Below are 21,881 nucleotides of genomic sequence, written 5' to 3'. Positions count from 1 at the left end.
AGAGGAATGTGTGTGTGTGTGTGTGCAATGAGAGCCTCCGTCTGTCTAGTGGCTACTATGTATATACAGTATGCATGCATGAATCCTTGCATATGTTTTTGTGTGTGCAGGTAAGTCTGGCCTTATGCTGTCTGGCTGTGTGTGCACACAATTATGAGCTGTGTGTGTGTGTGTGTGTGGGGAGTAAATGCACCGACATTTGCACGCATTAAGTATGTACATGTGCAAACATCTAGTTAGTATCGTTTCCAGTGTACACATGCATGCCTGTGTGTAGCAGACTGCTGCGTGTCGTTGTATTTATGTGTGTGTGTGTGTGTGTGTGTGTGTGTGTGTGTGCGTGGTTGCTGCAGGCAGGTTGAAGATTGTCTCCCCCCCGAGGGCCTCTCTCTCCCTGCAGCATGTGGGAACCGTGGCGCGTTGCCAGGATACAAGCCCCTCGTCTGTACTGACAAGAAGACATGAAGAGCAAAGATTAATTATTTACAAGCAGACCCCTGTACGCCGCGTCTGGCTTGGCACTTCTCCTGCATTAAATGTCACTATCTATGAGGCCGTCCGTTTTATTGCTTATTCTGGTGAGGCACTGTGGAAAATCTGTTGCGTCCCCCAGAATACTGTCATATGGAATTTCAGCAATTATTCTGTTTTAATAAGGCTGTTTTATATCACAATAACCAGCTATGACTATGCTTTTTTTTTTTAAAGACATCTCTGCACAAAAGCCCATTTTAATCCTTGCTCGCTCTCTCAGCTATTTTCAGTGTGGTCGCACGCTGTGATCAGCAGTGTCCTCTGGGCAGCCACCCCCCCCCCCCCCCTCATCTAATATTTATGCCGTCTATATACGCCGCTGACTGACTGGCAGGTCCGCCTCTCTGAGCATCATATTTAGCAAAAAAACATATCCGAATGATTCATTTACAGTCGCGGTTCGTCTTCGGCGTTCCCTTGGCCTCCGTCTCACTAAATGACGAGACGTCCGGAGGCACCAGGAGGGAAGGAGGGGGGAGATTGAATGAGTTTTGAGTTTATCGCCCTGTATTTTTTTTTATTGCTGCTGGAGAAACAGATGAATGCGTATGAAATGTGGACTAAAACACACTAATACTGTATCAAAAGTGAAACAGTATCAGATGCATATACAGTATATTCCAGTATTATTAAGTTGTTGTGGCTGTGACAAAGCTGGAAGTGAAGGCATCTGTGCTGCTTCAACCCCGAGCTGCTCCTTTGTTCTCATTCCCTACCACCTCTTTGTTGTGCTGCTGACTGTCTGTCTGCTTGTCTGTCTCTCGCTGTCTGTCTTTCTGTCTGTCTGTCTGTAGCCGGCCAGGGTTTATTTGCATTCCTCAAGCACATCCATATTCATGATGGAAGCGGGTCACTCCACGTGGAGGTGTGTGTGTGTGTGTGTGTGTGTGTGTGTATGTCTGTTTGCGCGTGCAGGATTTAATTGGGCTGCGGTCAGAGGGGATCCTCCACACTGAGTCCCAGGTGGAGAGGGAGCAGGGATCCCACTGTTCAGAGCATTATGCATTTTTTCCATTGTTTCCCTGCTCGTTCCTCCCGTACGCGTTGGGCGCTCCCGCGGCGACGGCACAAGACGCCTTTTCATCAGGCTGAATTCGGTCTGATCCGGCGCTAATTCCGTTCATATCCGACGAATTGATTTCAAGGACCACAGACTGAGAAAGATGTATCTCGCTGTGTTGTTCAAAGGGGAGGGAGAGGGGAGGGGGGGACAATAAGGCACAACATATTTTAGCAAACACTGTGGGTTATTATTGGCTCATGTGCAATTGTGGATTTTTTTTTCTTCTTCTTTTTTGAGAAACAGGAATATTAAATACAAATCTCTAAATGTACTGCAGGAAATAACGACTAATATTCAACATGTTACCCTTTTTTTAAATGACACGCATCACACAAAAACAAAGCCACCTTCCCGCCCTGCAAGCGTTTGTGGTTTTGTGCAAGGTCTTTTATTATCATCACAAATGTAATTGGACTGTTGTTGTTGAAGGACAGAGGACAAGAAGAAGAAGAAAAAAAAAGGATCAGGCTCTGAGATATAAAGTAGGCTACGTGCCGAGCATTGAAGCCGAGCCCACTTCTCTCCTTTCTATTTCCCCGCCAGTCTCTGTGACTTCCTTACATGATGGGGCTATTGTATCCCCTTAACCCCCCTGTATGTCACATGTCAGGAGACACAATCGCTGCTGCAGCCTCCTTCAACCCCGAAGTGGAAATGAGCATTAACGGCGGGCTGGGATTGTATGGCAGAACAAGGCTTATTACGGAGGTCAGCGGCTCGGGCTCACACTTATCAACGGTCTGGGGAATGGAGGACAGAGCCTGCTTTGGTTCCTACATGCCGATTTTAGGTCATGTGTCAGGTGTTTTTAATATTGACATAAAAGTAAGCCTGTTGTATTTTTGAAACGCTGCAGGATGATGGTGTTAGGGGCAGTAAGGAAATTATTAGGAGGACAAAGATGGGCAAAAAGGGGGTTGGGTTATTTCTATTTTAATTTGGGGGAGGGTAGTCTGAAATATTTGGAAGAGCAGAAGAGTGTTTATTTCAATTTTTTTATTTTGAGAAAATAGAACAGGAGAGCAACGTGCACATTTCTTCAAATTAATTGCACACATTTGGTATGCTGAGAATGCTTAGAGAGCAAAATCAGATGAATCTACTCCAACACAGTTCATAGCCGGCCAATCACAACCTAAACACGAGCTCAGGGCGATCATTCCTTTACAAGTTCACCAGAAGATCCGTACAATAAACTCTTGTGAGGATTCCTGGATAGTGATTCGATTTTTGTTTTGTTGTTGCACGTTTGGCTTGTACATTAAGGCGATTGTGTCACATACAAAGTGACACTTAGCTAACACCAAGAATACATCGTTTTGGATCCACACTTGAACAGGAGGCCAGAATGTTGTTGTTGTTGATCAGTGGACATGACCACAATAAATGGAAATACGTGCCAGGTTGTTTTTGGCACACGGCAGAACACAAATCATCATATTTACTTATTGTATTACCTCATATTGTGTGTCATATGATTTATTTACTCTAGGGATTTATTTATCACTGTACAAAATATTTATTGTTGTAAGAAGGCACTAAGAATGGACATTGGCTGATTCCAAAGACTTTTTGTTCGCTATTCAAAGACTGGCATATGTTTCTTACAATAAAATGATCAACTTTCTGAGCGCTCAAAAGGGAGGCCTGACATGGAGAGGTTATTCATTTAAATTTTCTCTTGCTGACAAATCTACTTCAGCCTTCCTGTGGTAACAACTGTTCAGGTAGTGGCTCTTGGTTCAAAAGTAGAGCAGCTGAATTCACGCCATTGACTTTAAAGTTGTAGACCATTTTAACTGCATTTTGCAACTTTAGCTTTTACGATGAAACAAACTGTGCCAGTTCACCAGTGATTACTATTTTGGAGATTTTGTTTTTTTCTCCACGTCAAGGTGAGTGTCAATTGAATTTTTTTATTGAGCTAGCGAAGGCCTTGCTTTTTTTAAAAAAGTTAACCATATGTTTCATTTCCATACAGTCCCTTTATTATGAACTAACTTTCTCCCAGAAACACAGCTGTTAAAGGTATCCACCCTCAAACTTCCTCTGTGACAAACGGTGAAACTACACAAGAAAGAAAAGAAGAAGAGAAACGCAGAAATCCGTCTCTCCTGCCAAACACCCAAGCTGTGCATATTATGAAGCCGCCTCTAGGTAATTTCACGTGAAACGCTCACAGTCGGTCTTAAAACAATTAGCGGCTTTTGTTTGATGGGAGGAAAGAAAGAGAGTCCACGAGAACTGATTATTGCGATGGGATTTTATATTGCTTTTTAAAAACCAATTAACTCCTGAGAGCTTAGTGGCTTCTTTCGACAAACGGCACGTCGTTAAAGTATTGTTGAGAAACATTGTTGGGCGTGATAATTGGCATCCATTCAGAGCGGCCCTGGCAGACTCTTAGAAAAGGGTCTCGGCGAACAATCAAGACACTCAGAGACAGAAGCCTGAGTTGGCATTTCTCTGGCCTTTTTTCCCCCCTCATTGCAGATTCTCTCTCGCAGCCATTCCTCAATCCTTATCTCTGCTCCAGTGCTGCAAACGCTCACACTTATCGGGCAAACTGAAAGAATACCTTCTCTGTAGCCGTTTGACACACAGCGTAAGTGACATTAGGTGCGCGTATTGTCCGTTCCCTCTTGACATTGAATTTTAAAAGAGCTGTTTGAATCATCCCGCTGTTTCATACATTTCCTAACAAGTTGCGGAGATATTCTCAATGTCCGGCGCGAGTACCGCAAATGTCAGCAGTCTTTTGCCTTTTGCTTTTCCTTTCCTTTTTTGAAAAAAAAAGTCCTGATATAATCTACTGTCCCAGCAGTATTTTAATGAACCTTTTTTGGGTTTGTTTTTTTTGGTTGGCCATGTTTAAAAGGCATCCTAGAAGGCAGTGGCGGACCGTGCATTTTATACCTGGGCCTTCTGTGCTGTCCCACTAGACTTGAGCCATCTCCTAATAAGCTCATTATGACGCCACAGCTATGGTTATTTGTTTCTAGGGGTGTAATAATACACATATTCATATTAAACCGTTCGGTACAAGGCTTAAGAATTGAACAATACGTTTGAATAATACTAGTGCATTTGGAAAATGCAGAAGCTTAAATTGTGGTAAATATAATGTTTTCGGTGGACTGCGCTCACGTAACAGACAACAGGCTTGTGACCTCTGAACCCGGAACAATAACAAAAAACAGCTGAGGCTGCGGCGTGTCTTCAGGGGGTCTAAGCTAACTAGCTTAGCGGGGAGCCCGAACGGATTCAATTGTCCGGACTATAACCCCGTGCATGACGGGATGCTTCGTAATTAATGGACAATGCATATAGTCCAAATCAATGTAATTAACACAATGACAAGAACAAACTCACAAGAACCATATGACAACAAAGCAACAAATACATCCAGCAACACTGTGGCGCTAGAGCACGAGCCATTCATATTATTCATAAAAACGACACGATAGACAAATGAACACAGTAGAAACGCTACTGCAGATGTAAAGACTCAGAATCAGTTAACTTACCACAGCTGCTCTTCACTTAAAACGTCCACTCAGGTCTCTCCAAAAGTCTTCAAAAGCACGTAGCTTGTGCATGTCCTGTTGTGTAGCTGCCTTGGTTAGCGAAGCGTAGCTCCAAACACCAAGAGCTCAGTTGCAAATGAAACGCATTCTTAGCCATAAAATGTGCAAGGCTTCTCCGCCGCTGTCAGCCAGGAATACCGTTCGTACAAATCCTTTTCCATGCTGGGTCAGGGCTGCTAGTTGTGGGGTTGACCGACCCTTTGTTACGATGTCCAGTTTTTCTGGAAATGTTCTTCTCCAGAAATCCATTTAAAAATGCAAAAAATGTCATGTCAATGTCATAACTTCTTACATATGTTTCAACTTGAACTCTTACTAAACACTAAGATCTGCTAGCTAGCTTTCTGTTTGACAAAAGTCACGCTGGCCCACTGACCAATCACGGCGCACCTTAATGCTGGCGTACTTAGCAGGCTACCTGGGTAGCTCTGGCTCGTCAAAAAATACGCCCAACATGTCAAACTAAAGATCTGATTGGTTGAAGACGATGACAATCAACAATATCATCCCCATATACTTTAATCTGCAAGGTCTACCTAGATGGCATCGGGCCTCTCTCCTTACGTAGAGACATAGAGGCTGAATCTGATTGGATAAGAGCTCTCCTTAAAACAAGCTGCACTGGAAGCAGCGCTGCAGGCTGGAAGCAGAGCAACTGAGAAAGACAGGAGCTGTGCAATGAGAAAATAAGTTAATGGGAAAAAAATATTGTAGTGTAAAAAGTATTAAATTATAAAATAGCTATAACTTTGTGATTCTGTTTAGGCCAGCAGAGAAGGCTTAGCTGGCCCTGACGGCCCACCACTGCTAGAAGGTGCTTCTTTAAATGAGACATTTTACAATCTGCTCTGGTAACCTGGCTGCTTGTTGTTTGTGTGATAAATGTTCGGAGTGGTGGGGAAGCACTTGAATTTTGAAATGATTAAAGGTTCAAGGTTAGTTTGTTTGTCATTCCACAACACTGGGTTGCACAACGACATCCAGTTGTAGTTCCTTTTCATGCTTGGAAAAACAAAACTATTTTATATAGTGGAGGGTGGAGGATGAGTTGAGGAGTCTCAGAGCCTGAAAATAGAAGCTTCTCTGGAGTCTGGTGATTCAGCAGCAGGGGTGAACAGGCTGTGGCCTGGTGGGTTTTGTTTTTTAATTGCCATTTGGGCTCTTCGCAGGCACCTCTTATCAATATCGCCGATGTTTGGTAACAATGATGTTCCTTGCGGTTTTTATCACCCGCTGTAGAGCTCTCCTGTCCTGGGTCGGGCACCATTTCCAGTCAGGATGCTTTGTATTGCTCTGAACAAGAGCTTAGCAGATATTGTTTTTAACATTCCCTTGTTTCCCTAAATTTCCTGTTTGAAATTCAAGAATAACATATAATTTAAAAACGCTCCAATCAACCAACCTGACATAAGTCTCCACACACTCAACTCTCCTTTAGGGAAATGAAACAATAATCCATATTAGAATGTGGGGGTTCACACTGACACAGAGTTGGAGTAGGTGATCACTAAAAGCTGCTTCGGCACACTGAAGTTGATTTGATGGATGCAGAACACACACCCCCCACACACACAGATGCAGACACACACCTGCTGGGTTGCTCTCCCTCTCTAATCGAACGGACATGTCGAGCTGCTCTCTGGGGCTTTCTGAGGCCCGGACTCTCTCTCTGAACATCAGACAGACAGACAGACAGACAGACAGACGGTCTCCTGGGAACTCTGAGACACAACAGACACTTTCCTCCCATCTTCACTCGGTGTACCATCCTTTTAAACAAGCCTTAACTAATGTGACTAATGAAAATATCTGTCCTTGTAATGGGGATACGAAAGGCTTTTCATGGTCGGCGTTAATGGAGCATTTCGATCATATTGTTATTAATTTTTCCCAGAAATATACAGTTAACCTGAAACATTTTGAAAACCGTATTCATCATACAGTAAATACACATTTACCTTCCCCGTCTCCAAAACTGTCCCTCTACTGACCCGCTAGTGCCATCCAAAAGGAACAAATAGAGTTACACAAACTACACATATGTATTTCTCCAACATATATATATATATACATACATTCCTACTGTATTTATAGACATACACAGACAAAAAAACACCCAAAAATAAACTTTTAGCACAAAACATATCCAAAAACAAACCTGTACATCTAAATTCGCAATATCTGCATATATTGTGCATTCCAACCAACAAAACAGTACTTGTACATATGTTTTAACACCACTTGTGTATTTGCACAGCCGAGGGCATTACAGATTTTTTATCTTCATCTGTATTCGGTTCACACTTTTCTAAATGTTCTAATGTGCTTTTCTCTTGCTTCTTTTCTCTACTCAGATCTGCTCTGTTGACTCATGTTAGTCATGTTTCTCTACAGCAAATGTTATTTATGTATGCTAATACATTTAACACTGAGTGCCTCGGTCTGCTTTCAGTTACATGCCTTCTCCTTTTGCACCTTTTTCTGAAGTGCAGTAAAAAGAGGAGACGGGTGATCAAACATGAGTATTTGAGGTGGAATGATGTAATTTAATCACATTATAATAAACAATCTGTAAGTCTACGATGGTCAGAACCGGATTAAACGTTTGCATTTTTACAACATCAGATGTGTTCCATTCAAATCATTTGGATTAAAAGGTAATCTTGGATGTGTGTCGTCTCGTGAATCACACATTCAACAACTTTCCCCCATCTCAAGTCAAGAAAAAAATATTTCTTTGTGCTGAAACTACTGTTTAATGAACCCAAATGCGTTTTCTAGTTGCTGAACCTACTGAGAGAAAAGAGATGAATAAAAGATGAAGATGCAAAATAAAAACCGCAGCGAATATGAAGCAGTGAGAAAAAAAAGAACTTTGAACACACCAAAAGTTTGCATTAAAGAGTCTTGCATTAAAAAGACATGAAAACTCCTGTTGTTTGCTTGAAGAAAATGGGCTTCTCTTTTTTTTTGATCGCGGCTTTGATCAGAGTGACACAAACGGATCCAGAGAGAGAGACAGAAAAACAACAACAACAAGAAAAAAAGAAACTGATTGACAGCTTTAATTAACAAAAGCAGCGCGGGCTCTCTGCATTTCCTCTCGCAGCCTCTGGGGGCCGAGCAGCAGTAACAGGGAAAACAATACCTGACTTTTAAAACACATTATCTATTCTCCGAGCGGTTGCATTCGTGTATGTTTATGTAGGATTTTTTTTTTAATGAGGACTTTAGATTTACTGAGCTAAATCACTAAATCAAACTGGAATCCATGCAGCTTGATAGTGTGGAGACGGTACCTAAAACATTGTATTCTCTTAAGGAAATTAGTGAGATACCATATGTTTCTCTCACAGTTTCACCATTTTGTCTGTATAGAGAATGTTCACCGTCAATACAGATGTGATATGATAGCATCAAGTTGACAATTAATTCTCTCATTTGGAGGGGTGAATGAATCCATTTGAATCATTTCATTCTACAAATAAGATATGTGTGAGTAAGAGACCTCTACCCATTCAAATCTAATGGTGTGATCAAAGAATCTGTTATTCTGTTCTCCAGGCTTTGAAACAGACCTTCATGCCGAGGACTGAAATGAACAGATAAACAGCCTTCAACTGAATAAATATAAAATATTTAGGCTTTTTCTTTGTCGTGTCTGGCTACACTCCACCAATTTACCAGGCAAGAAGGGAGCAATGCAACTGAATAGCATTATGGGATATGTAGGATCCAGTACTTTTGGAATAAAGGGAAGATATTTCAGCCTATACTCCTTTAATCAGTTTCTTGTGAGTACTACGGCCTTTATATAAGGGCAGAACAAAATTGCTTAAGTTCCCTTTTTAATATTTGTCATTTGCCCAACTTTTTGCCTAATGTGGATATGAATTCGTGAGCATTTCACGAGGAGCTTTCATTAAACATAAAGCTTTTCATTTTCATGAGCCTTTCTACAAGGGAATATTTTTTTAAATCAACAGTCACTGATTATGGTGTAAGGGAGCGGAAATGGCAAGCAGGCATTAGCACACAGCGACATTAGCGTCGTCCCAGACAGCCTGTTAGCTGAAGTGGGTTTTAATTAGCTATTTTCCAGTTAGTAAATGGCGGAATTATCAGTGGCCCCAAAAACAAGATTGAAAAGTGGGTTTGCAGCCAACACACGCAGCACTAAAACACACAGTCACTCACATGCGTTCACCTACTTGCATGTGCATGCATGAGCCCAGTCACACACACTACCTGACGCGCACACATACAAAGGCTGCAGAATACAAAGGCAAACACTCCAAGTAAATGACAGATACAGGCGTATCATATTAGCATAATGCGTGGCTCACAAATGGAAAAACCTATTATCTAGTTTTAGGGACAAAAAATTTTCACCTGCCTCCAAACAAATCAGAGCGTGCTCAGACAATTCTATGCTTACTGTAAGTGTTTATAAATGCAAGATTGCTTTCAATTTCAGCCCATTCAGCCAGTGAACGGCAGGCACTCCTGGGTTTCTTCTCCTCCTTTATGGACCTGCTCCGAGCCATCATGGCCGAGGCCGTCGCATCAGGATGATAACAGAATGCGAGGTTATTAGCCAGCTTTTTAATTAGATTCTGCCCTTCCAACCCAGTCTTGTCCCCTCTTTCTTTTTATATGTGGGCGCACCACGGAGGCATTATTAATATTTAGATGAGAAGCCCCTGCCTCTTGCCTCGGAGCAGGCTGTTAGTAGAAGCAGCCTCCCCCCAATAGCGTCGGATGGATGGATGGTTGGATGGAGGGAGGGATGAATTCCCCTGATGGCCCTTCATCTCTGCTGCTGCCACGGCCGTGCAGCTTCTCTAATAGGGGAGACGTGGATTCGGGCTGTTTGTAGTGCAGCTATACCATGTGGTGCCGTGCAGGAATTCTACTACAATACTGTTAAAATTAACTCTATTTATGGGATTACTATGCTGTGTGTGGGTGGATGTTTTTTTTTTGTATTCCTCTGGATCACTGGCCCACATGACATGACACCATGTTGCGATATTTCTAACAGTGCTGCAATGATGTTTGATAACAGACAAATTACATACATTTTTGAACAATCACAAATATTTGCATACTAAAAAAAGAGTCATATATATTATATAATCCGTTATAATTTGAGTGTTTTCTTTTTCATTAATGATATATATTGCATTATTATGATTTCCACCAGAAGATTATGTTTTTGGATCATTGTGTGGGTGCATCTCTGTGTCTGTCTGTCTGTCCACGGCTAACCTCGCATACTACTGGACCCATCAGCCCAATCATTTCTGTGCTCATTTATGACTGAATGCTCACGGACTTGTCGTGGTTACGGTGATTCACATTTTTTTTAAACCTATTTTATTGACTGTTTAATACTGTCAGTGACTTCTAACTCCTCACTACTCACTATCAACAACTGCTTCCCTTGGTTTGCACGCCTAGGTAAGACAATTAACTAATGCTGGGCAAGTTAACGCGTTATTATCGCGTTAACGCATTAATTCATTAATGCCGACAATTATTTTTTTATCGTGCATTAACGCAGTTTTTTTTAAATGCAATACACACCGTTGAGGCCAGCATATCACCCAAACAAACAGTGGAGGGAGGCTTTAGGAGACAACGTGCACCAACTGTCGTTCTCACTGGAGACATCACTGGGTAACCATCATCACCTCGGAGTTACAGTGCATTATATTGATGAACAGTGGGAGCTGCATTCACATGCTCTGACTGTCATGAAAACAGATGACAGACATTTTGCTGAAACGAACCATTTTATTCATGTTGCACAGCAGTGGAACGTTTCAAATAAAATCAGCACACTGAGCACAGATAGTGAAGAAATATAACTGCTACTGTGTAAAGGGAATACTGCTGTTAAAAAGAACCTGATTTGTTTAAAGTGTTTGCAAACTAAATGTTATTGCACTTTTGTTCATATAGCAGTACTTTTAAAATAAAAGTGCGCAGTACACTACTTTTGAATTCATTATTGAACTTTGCGCAAAACAATGCGAATTGCAGAAAATCATGCGATTAATCATGATTTAAAATTGTAATCGCTGCCCAGCACTACAATTAACATGTATAACTGTTGCTCAGCAAATGAAACAACTGAACCAAGTGCTGACTACACAGGAACACGACTTCTCGTCTTGGTTGTAAATATCACTTGCTCATCTCATCTCATGTAGTCATCAAATTGAGGATCAGTTGTGTTTTTGTAATGCATTAGACAAAGTCACATGTAAAGCAACAACCTTGATAATGCATTTTGTTGGTTTTCATGTACAATATTATAATTTGCTGCGCTCACATGTACTGTAAAAAAAGCTACATGTATTGAAGAGAAGAGGACTAAAAGTTCGTAAATTCTAGCCCGACAACCCAAGAGCATTTCACCACATTAACACTGAGGTGTGCTAATCATGCAAACCAACAATGTGTGTGAGTTCAAAGGAAAAAAGTTTGCAACAGACAGCAGAAAGTCCCGAGGCTTTGTCAAACTGTTGAGCAGACTTATTGGAGTGTAGGTAGTTTTAGGGAACTGAAGCTGAACAAACATCAGAAGCCTTTTCAAAATGAATAACAATTAGGTGATTCAAAAAAAGTGTCCTAGTCCAAATGGTGTGTAGGAGAGACATCTGTTTCTGCAGGTTAGCTGAAGTGAATCCAGCGGGAAGGAGACAAACTCCCTGTTGTTACAATGGAGCCGTCAACTTTCTTGTTTCACAACTTTCCCAGGGCCCGGCTATGTGCATCAGGTGGCTTTTACACTTCCAGTTTTAAAAGTGATAACAGTATTACAATAAACAGACACTCAGGTGATCAGTGATGCCCAATGGCTACCAGATGTTTGATTCCTGCAATTCCTTTTCAATAACTGAATTTTGTAGACAGAAATATCTTATAAACAATCACGTTCTGCAGTTTAATAACATACAGTGTGTCAATGCACAGCAGGTCAAGGCTCACAGCTGGGGGGTGGTAATAAATGAATAAGTGCAGTCTGCAACACACTCTTTATCTGCAGCTGGAAACAGTCGTCGCTACAGTTACCAATAGACGCCTTGCTCGCCCAGCTGTTTTCCATAATCAAATGGCAGCAATTAGATATAGGTTTGGAACCAAAAACGATTTAGTATCCAGAAGTTAAAATGTCAAAGTTACAGCACGCTGAATGAATAAACTATGAAAAATATAAATAACTTTGCAGATGCAGTGTCTGAGGTGGCCCCGTTCATTTCTATGAATGTTGCTCAGTGGTACAGAAAAGTTTAACTTCCGAGTGTAGAATTCAGATAAAAGTACCCGGATCTTCCACATTATGGAGCCCATAGAACAAGAGCACTTTCTTTAACCCCGCCTCCCAGCCCTCGGTCCTGCCTCATTTTTGGGCTCATTTACATGAACGGAGGAAGGAAAATAACTCTGGCTATTTGGCTATTAGCGCATTTTACAACTTTTTTATCTGCTGATTTACAGACATCTCTTTCCCTTTTCCTATGGGGAAAAAAGTATTTTTGGGCCCCTTGGCATCACGCGACAGACTAGGAAATTGTAATTCTACCATTTGGCCACAATGTAAAATCTGCTTCAAATCCTGGCGCTCTTCCTGGGGGTTGTGGGTTAGGGAAATGACCTTGCACTATGAAAACAAAATGTTAAAAATGTAGCAAAGGTACATCAGCAAAATATTATTGAAAGTTGCTATAATCAATATTTTCACATGAGCAGTGGATCAAATAACTATGTGAAAAGAGTGTTTTTAGTTGGGACTGAAAAGTCGGAGCATAGACAATATAAAACATGAACGTAGTCTTTGTGATGTCAGCCATAGGTTTCTGAAGAGTTGCCAAAAACCAAGACGGTGATCGCCAAAATGCTAATCTTGAGGCTTCAAAAAGCCAGTTCCCAAACCGATGGGTGACGTCACAGGATTGACTCACTTTTGGAGACAACATCAAGTGACTGCAAAGCTTCATGTTAAATGGCACTGTAACTCCATTGGAAAAAAACAACATCTGATCTGCCCTTTAATCTTAATGTGTTATTCTTACTCAAAATGTTTAATAGCCTATATGATAGATCTCTGGTCTGAAAAACAAACGGCTAAAATAAAACAAATCCTGAGCTACAGTTTATAGAAGTTTGAAAGCTCTGATCCTTTGAATCAAACAGTAACTTGCTGCATAAATTAGACCTTCTCCCTCGTGAGCAGCTGCCATGTAAACATTCCCCCGTCTTTCCCAAGTCGCAGCAGTCTTGAAAAAGTCATGCGGCAGAGTCACGGTGAATTCTCATCGACTGTGACATCTCTGTGATTTAAATGGAAGACCTGTGTACCTCCGAAGTTTACCACCATCAAATATAAAACAAAACAAAACCTCCCCGTTCCAGTGAGACCGCTTCGCTGCTAAATATTTCAAAAAGCTTCCCCCTTTTTCCTCTTGCCGGCAATCAGGAAACAATCTTTCCTTGTCTCTCCCTGGCATCTTCGGGGACTCTGGGTACAGAGTGTGAGGGAAGACGTCTGAATGCGAGATGACTGTTCCAGATCCGATGGCGGATGGGTGTAGCCCGTTGGAGGGCACTTTAATTGGAGATGCGGCTGGCTCCTGCTCCAGCGGAGGGAGAACAGGAACACGAGTGGCTCCCAGTGGCTCAGCGCATCGCATAACCAGTGACCTAGAAAAAGCAACGCCGATCACTCCCCGGAGTTGACTGGGAAGAAACTGCGCCTCTAACGAATGCACGAGTCTGATCAGGGCAAACAGAGGCATTGTGGGTATGCGGGACAGGCAGCGGCGAACGTGTGACCCCAAAGTGCTGAGGAGGAAGAGACGCAGTGAGTTACTGTGGACTGCTTTGTTCGGATAAACGATGCAAGATCAAATCCATTACATAGAAATTACAATAACAAGACAGGAAATTGTGGACAGAGCTGGACATTTGAGGACATAACCTGTTAGGACGTAGCAGGGACAATAAGAAGTCTAATCTGACACAGCCTCAACCCAAAACAAACACGACACTCTTAATTTATAAATTGCTCTTATTCACAGCGTCTGTTAAAAACAAACACTGTACTTTTATTTAGCAACGATACAAACACTTTAAACAACATTATAATTTAGTTGTAAGCAGTTATAAGCATTCAGTAATGTACAGTCTCAATGATTATAACTTCCCTATAGGGATAGAGATTATATTTGATTACAGTAATTACTCTATTGTCATTCATTATATATGTATGATTTACATCAGCTTACAACTATCTAATAGTGTGCTATGAACCATTTATTTAATGTTTGCCTATAATTGATCAATGGAGGGGTTGAAGTAAAGTGTTTCAGTCCCCTATAACAATTCATTACCCAAACAAAGTTTAATGTCATCTAATCAATTCACTTGACACAGCATAATGACTAAACTAGACCACTGAAATGAACACTTGAAAAAGTAAAGTTCATTTAAACAATGTTTGATGATTTAGCATTTTGACTACTTAAAGCTTGGGTTGGTAATCTTGAGAAACTAGCCAAGTATGCTAGATATTCAGTAAAATATATAATGACATCAGCATTCATGCTTTTCTAGTCACCAATCCCTGATAATGTTACAATGGGAACAACCAATCTGTGTTTAAATTGACAGGAGAAGAGCTAGTAACGTTAGCAGCATGCTAACGGCTAACAAACGGAGGTTCCACTTAGTTACATTATGATGTATTCAGGCTCTGTTCATTAAAAATGAGGATTGGGTGAAGGTAAATTATTATATATTATTATATAATAATATTATATATTAAGCAGCTTATAATACTTCATTAAAACTACAAATGAGCATATTTAGATATATAGATGACCATAACAAAGTAAAAGGATAACATGTAGAATTTTTTATGGTTTACACTGACTTCAGAGTGGTTGAAATGATGTTTGGGCCTTGTAGAGTTAGGGTTAGGGTTCAAAAGACGTGATCAGGGATCTCTAAAAATTATATTTGATCTGTGATCTGATCCGTGACTCTGATCCGTGATATGATCCGAACTGTGAGTTTTATGATCTGTGTCCCCACTACTTAAAACCCGGCCCAGTGTTGCCAACTCTTTTTCTATGAATACCCAAAATTCTTATCATTACGAATGTAAATAAGGAACATGGCAATTAGATTACCCACCCCAGCTTTAAATGCCACTTGGACTGCCCACAACCACAACGTGTATCTAGTATGTTAGTGAACCAGTATTTCTGTTTTTCACCCTTTTCCTTTTTCTCCGTTTACTGTACGAGGCTTAAAATGCAGCAGAATACTCCCTGTCCCTCGACATGTCAGGTCAAGTTGGACTGTACCACGTTGGGGAGGGGCCGTGCATATACTTGCCTACTGTAGACTGGCCTGCAGCGTAAGCAGTGTGTTTGAATATGGAGAAAGACTGGAAATGCGAGCACACTGCATAGTCAGCTCAGCCCACAAAATGGTACCTGCCCAATGGGGGTGTTTCTTAGTACTACCAATTGCCACTCAGCCACTGGGATATAATGTTACAACATGGGGCTGAACAGTCATCAGTACATCTGTCATTTACAAATGACTAACGAGACAATGTCTATAAAGAAATGTCTCAAAAGGCTACAATCTCGAGCTTACGTTTCCCCATCTAAAAGCGAATAGTTTAGGTACCATGTGTGTGAACATTTCCTTTATAATGAAGCGAATCAGACAGAGAAAAAGAGAGAGACTCCCATTAGTGGTGGGGGGGGGGGGACTCCTGCGTTTTCTTCCATCAATTAGCACTGCAGCCAAACCAGAGCAGCAGCGCCGCTGATCACTGAAGGAGCTGCAGCCAGCCAGCAAAACCAGCAGCTTGGTTACTGGATGATTTCTGATTCAGAGGGCCCAGATGGGGCAGGTTGGAAATCACTCACACACCTAACCATGAGGTTAGCTCCCAACACAGCCAGTTAGTCCGTTAGCCATGCCATCAGCCAGACTGGGAGATGGTCAGCTAGTCCTCTGATGCAGATTGTAACTCCGATATTCAGCATTTCCCCACAGACTCTGGATGTTTCTATACATGCTGTGCTGCATAGTGAACGTAGATATGACGATTTGACGTTTTGATATAACAACAAAAAGTTTACATTTGTACACGACACTTTGCTTGTCTTGTCTTGTACATTTGGTTTCCTGGTTTGCAGGATGCTGTTAGCTGCAAAGTATATCATGCAGTTTGGAAGAGAGGTTCCTAATTTTGGATCTCCTAGTGGTCACAAGAAGAAGAAAACAAAGATTATTCATGAGATGAATAAAAAGAAAAAAAATAATATTACACAAAATCAGAATATCAATCAAGGGACTAAATATGACCTGGACGTAACACATCCTTAACCCATGACAAAGGGCCACAGGTAGCCTGTTCTGTCAGGGTCACAAGCCCAAAAAGGTCGGGGTAACATAGGCGACCACGTGCAAGTGATTTGTCCAGATTTGAAAAGAAAATGTTCGACCGCGTCCTCGTTTCCCTCCTCAAAGAAAAAACCTCTCCCCTTCCTTTCATTTGTCTCCCTGTCGACATGCATCACAGCCTTCACATTAATCACCAGTCTGTCGCTCCGCTCTCTCCTCCTCCTGGTCTCAATTTATTCACATTCCTCTCTTTTCCCCTTCCTTTACCGTGAATCATGCCTAATTAGGCGCTCTCTAGATCTGATTTTCATAAAAGGCCTGGGGGGGAGGGGGAGTGGGGGTGGGTGGGGGGGCGAGATTTGGTTATGACAATTATTTTTCATATATGGAATGGGGACAAAGGATAAATGGTTATTAGTATTCCGCACCTTAAAGAAAATCACAGAAAGATCCCGCTCTTGATTCTGCAATTACAAAGGGACGCTGCTGGTTTTTTTTTTTAATATATATATGCGAGATGAGACATGGCAGATAACGGTCAGTAACAATCGTGAAATGAAACATTAGATTTGGTAAGAAAACAATCACGTTAAAATACCGCGAAAATATACAAATTCTTGTAGAATTTCAACAGTAAGGGACTCGCTAAATATGCGGCAAGCCACATTGGACTGGGTGTTTTTCCATGTAGAACTGATTGAGTCTGCATCTGGCTCTCCTCAACATCGGTTTCCTGCAGTCGGCTTTTTTTTGTCCCAATTAGTGGCTACCATGGTTGCAAGTGCAGCCCCTCTTCAGCGGATCAGTATCAAGACGTAGAAACAGAAGGCAGCAGAGAAAGTGGCCGACTTAACGGGTGAAATGATGTGCATATTCCACACACACTCATACACACACACATTGTCCAGTTTTTCTTATGCATTGAATAAGTGAGTCTCTACATTATTCAGAATGTATTAAGAGCAGCAGCACCTAACAGCCTCGGGGCGGATGCAGGGGGTGAGAAAACATTGGTTTAGGTGGGGAAGATCCGGTGACATCCCCTGTTATATTAACAACAGACACACACACACACACATATATTTATGTACACTGATGATACCATATTGAGTGGGCTCTATTGTTTACGGCCCCCTGGACAGGGTCTCCAGATGGCAGGGTGCCTATTACTGCGGCCCCTACTGTGAGGGCCCCACTGTGTGTGTATGTGTGTGTGTGTGTGTGTGTCTGTGTGGTTGCATGTGTTCTATAAATATGTGTAGATGCAAATACAGAGAGATGTTCACCTCGATATTTGTGTGCATTTCTGTCTATATGTCTGCAGGGCAGGTCATGTGTGTGTGTGTGTGTGTGTGTGTGTGTGTGTGTGTGTGTGTGTGTGTGTGCAGGGTGAGGGTGAGCCAGAGACACCGGTGTGACATTCCTTCAAAGGCCTCATCAGAGCCTTTTCGCTCACAAAGGAGAGTGCAGCGCGTGTTCCTCCGGGGGGATTAGCTCGGGCATCGGTCATTAAGGCCTCAGCCAAATGGCCCCGAGGAGACGCTGATCTATAGCATGAAACACACACACACACACACACTCACACGGCCGTATGGTGGGCCCAGCTCATGAATATCATTACATAGTAATGGAGGATGCAGGGATAAAGCCCGGCGTGCATCACACAATATGCTTCACTGTGCAGTTGGGACTCAAGAAACATATATATATATAATATATGTGTGGACATTAAATTAAAAGTCTGTATTTTCTTTTTTTTAAGATTCTTGTCTTTTTGATTTGGGTGAAATGTTTGGAGTAAGTTTATGATGTTTGAAATTGAACATAAGTATGTCACGTCCTCTTCTGGTGGGAAACTGAAGAAGAAGAAAAGAAGAGAAACATGTCAAGTCAAGATGGGGGGGGGGGGGGCTTTCGTCTCCATCAGCTCTCATTGACGTCTATCATCCACCTCTGACCTTTTATCGCCGATCAACAATACAACACATTGATCAGCAGAGAAGAGCTGTGGCGTCAATTTGTCAATCAATCTCTAAAGGTCACTGAGGTTGGCCAGAAACAGATTGCATGTGACAGGATTATGACAAATTGGATTAAAATAGATTGTGGCTTTGTTAGCGATACGGAAATGAAGGAGGTTCAATGGTTCTAGTAATGGAAACGGTGAGATTATTCACAAGGTACGGTAATTTTATTGTACTTGTGTACTTTATAATATATAAATCTTGAGTACATCAGAAGGAAATTAAAGTTATGGTTTGGTTTAGAGCTGAAAATTATATAGCAACAGAGTTGAGGTGCAATTTACTTTTTTATGTAAAAATGGCAAAATTAATCATCAGTTCCACGTTCCCAAAAATGCTTGTATATTTGCTTGGTTTTTATGGTCTTCTAGTCAATACTAGCATTTAATAATTGGGTTTGGACTGGACCGATAAAACAAAATGTATTTTAAGAAATTTAATGAATTATCAATACATCTAGAAAATAATGAGCAGATGATTCAGTTAGATGAATAGCAGTAGCAACTAGTCTTTTTTTTTACAGTTTTTATCGTAATTGGTAGTTGAGATGTTTTTAGATTATCTCTACATCTGCATGTTTTTTTTTTATTAATTAATTTATACCCAGTTTAATTTGTCTGTGTCTCTCTTTCACTATCTAATGTACAGACCACCATGGCATCATTAAAAAATGGTACATTTCCTGCCTGGACCACACCCTGACGGTCACTTTTGACTTTTTGAGTAAGGACATCTGACATCTAACAAGTCTGTCAGATTGTTATTTGGTTTGTATGTAATATAGAAACTTCAAATAAAGCCCCCCCAATTAAAATTTAAAAAAAATCTGTCAAATCTGCTCTGTATACAAGTGACATAAAAGGGAAAGACTGACTTGGACAGATATACAGGAGAACATAAACATCTCGAGAAACTTCACGGATCAGTATAAATATATGCTGAATCTCCTGCCACCCCAGTGACATATCTGAACTGTAGAGACAATTCATTACCTGTGAGGAAAGCTGACAGAACGTGCTGCCTTTTGTATATGGCACAGAGACACGCTGACATTTCAAAATAATGGTGCCAATAATGCATTCATCTGTTCACCGTTTACGGACCAGCAGTCAGGAGTGATGTGATGTCACGATACGTACCTCAAGCTGCTGTTGCATCTTTTAGATTGGGGAGCGTTTGACTTTTACCATTTGGATAAACAGTGGATCGAAGAAGGTAAATGGAGACAATGTGGGTTTTATAGTTTAGAGTTCTGTTATTGGAGACTATATTAGCGTTTATGACACATTTTCATCGCCAGTAATAATCTTCCTATCCTGGTCGTCTACTCTCTTCTGTCTCCATCATCGGCATTCTTTGCACAGCATTGCTGTTCCCCCATTTTTCAGTGGGTGATTAATTATTTACACAGTGGTATGGATCTACGAGCTCTCAGTGCGTTGCGGTTGCTGAGCCACATGGCCCAGGGGCGGAGGAAAGGGGGTGGTTGAGACGGGTGGCCCGGTGCATTTTTTTACGAAAGAGCGAGCAAGCCAGGCGAAATGCAACGCTCTCCGAAAGGTCATCGCCACCCACCGGGTCTGCTGTGATATTTTCATTATTGAGAAAAAGAAAAAAAAACGCCCGCTCCGCCACACTCAGCTCTCTGTGTATGTGCACCACCTTCAGGCCTGCCACAGTAATCCCCAGTGGACCACGCTATGTGATGGAAGGGAAAGGATGAGGGATGTGTTTGTTGTGTGTGTGTGTGTGTGTGTGTGTGTGTGTGTGTGTGTGTGTGCGCGCGCGCGTGCGTGCGCATGGAGAGAAAAGTAAAGGAGAAAATGCAAGCAGAGGAGAAAGGAAAGGAAAAAATTTGAAACGGAAGAAGAGGAAGGAAAGCAATTGAGAGAAAAAGGAGTAAGAGACAAAAAAGGAACAGAAAAAGGACAGAGAGAGGAAAACAGAAAGAAAAAGTAAGTAAGGAAAGGAGGGAGAAAGATGGAGGTGTGAGGAGATAAAGGAAGGAAGAGAGACTTCATTACATAGACGTCTCTCCGGCTAAAGCTGGGAATCAGATAGGCTCTGATTGTTTTTCTCAGATACACTGTAATCTGGCTGATCTCCAAACAGTGCTGTAATTGGATTCTTCTGGGATGATCAGAAAAAAATGTTCTATTAACTGTCTCCAAACAACAGGACCCAGAGAAGTAACGACGATGACCTCAATGATGGATAAAGGTTTGGATTTTTGATAAGGAATTAGATTATTTTGTAATAATTAGGCTTTGAGATGTTTGATATAGCCTCACGTGTTTCGATGCTGAAATACATATTTATTACGATATTATAATTACTGTCAGACATACTGTATGTGATCAGGAGATCTGCTGATATTTTTAAACATATATGCTTCCTTAAGAAGAAGTTCTGATTGTGTTAAATGTTCAAACACAGCACTGGTGGGTCCATTTGCCTCTTCACTTAATGGAGTATCTATCCATTAAATATGAAGCTAGAGCAGGCCCCCAGTTACCTTAGCTTAGCATACACTTAGAAACGGGTAGCAGCACCGACTAATTAACAAGTTATATCTTGTTTATATACGTTCAAAAACAAAAAGTAAAAACCACAATTCTGTTTTTTTAACTTTGTGAGAGGTTATCTTGTCGTTTTCACGCTTGCTAAGTGTTTCCTCCGGTTTCCAGTGTTTTAGCTAAGCTAAGCTAATTCCCATATCGTCTCATAATTAGAGGTTTTAAATGCAAAATTGAGAGCATACGTATTGCCTCTCAACGGCTTTCAACATGGCGATGGCTGAGCGGGCGGCTCGCAGCTAACCATGCTAACAGCGGCAATAGCGCAAACTACGGCAACAGTGCTGAAAGAGCTAACAGAGGTAACCTGAGGAAGAAACGTCGGTCAAGGCGGTATTATCTGCTGTAACTGCCATATGAGAGCAGTGCAGAGCGGCGGCCGTGAGCTAACCAGTGGGGCACACTCACATGCACTAAATCAACCTTATCTAAACCCGTACAAGTAAACTGCACTCTCATTTGCGTTGTGAGGGAAACATATTTTCTTCAGGAGCTAACCGTCGCAGTTTAACACAATTTGAAACACATGGTTATGAATTAAAACAAAAGTAGAACAATGTGACAACAATCACGTTTGTTCCAATTCAGTTAGAATTACTTGCAAGAACCGACCCGTGCAATCGTCTTCAGTGTATTTCCATACATTTTGTGAGAATCTCTT

The sequence above is a fragment of the Cebidichthys violaceus genome, unplaced genomic scaffold (assembly GCF_023349555.1).
Source record: "Cebidichthys violaceus isolate CVI_PGR_0920_01 unplaced genomic scaffold, fCebVio1.0.p SCAF_7, whole genome shotgun sequence".
NCBI lineage: Eukaryota > Metazoa > Chordata > Actinopteri > Perciformes > Stichaeidae > Cebidichthys > Cebidichthys violaceus.
The sequence above is the reverse complement of the archived record's forward strand: the minus strand, read 5'-3'. Positions refer to the sequence as shown.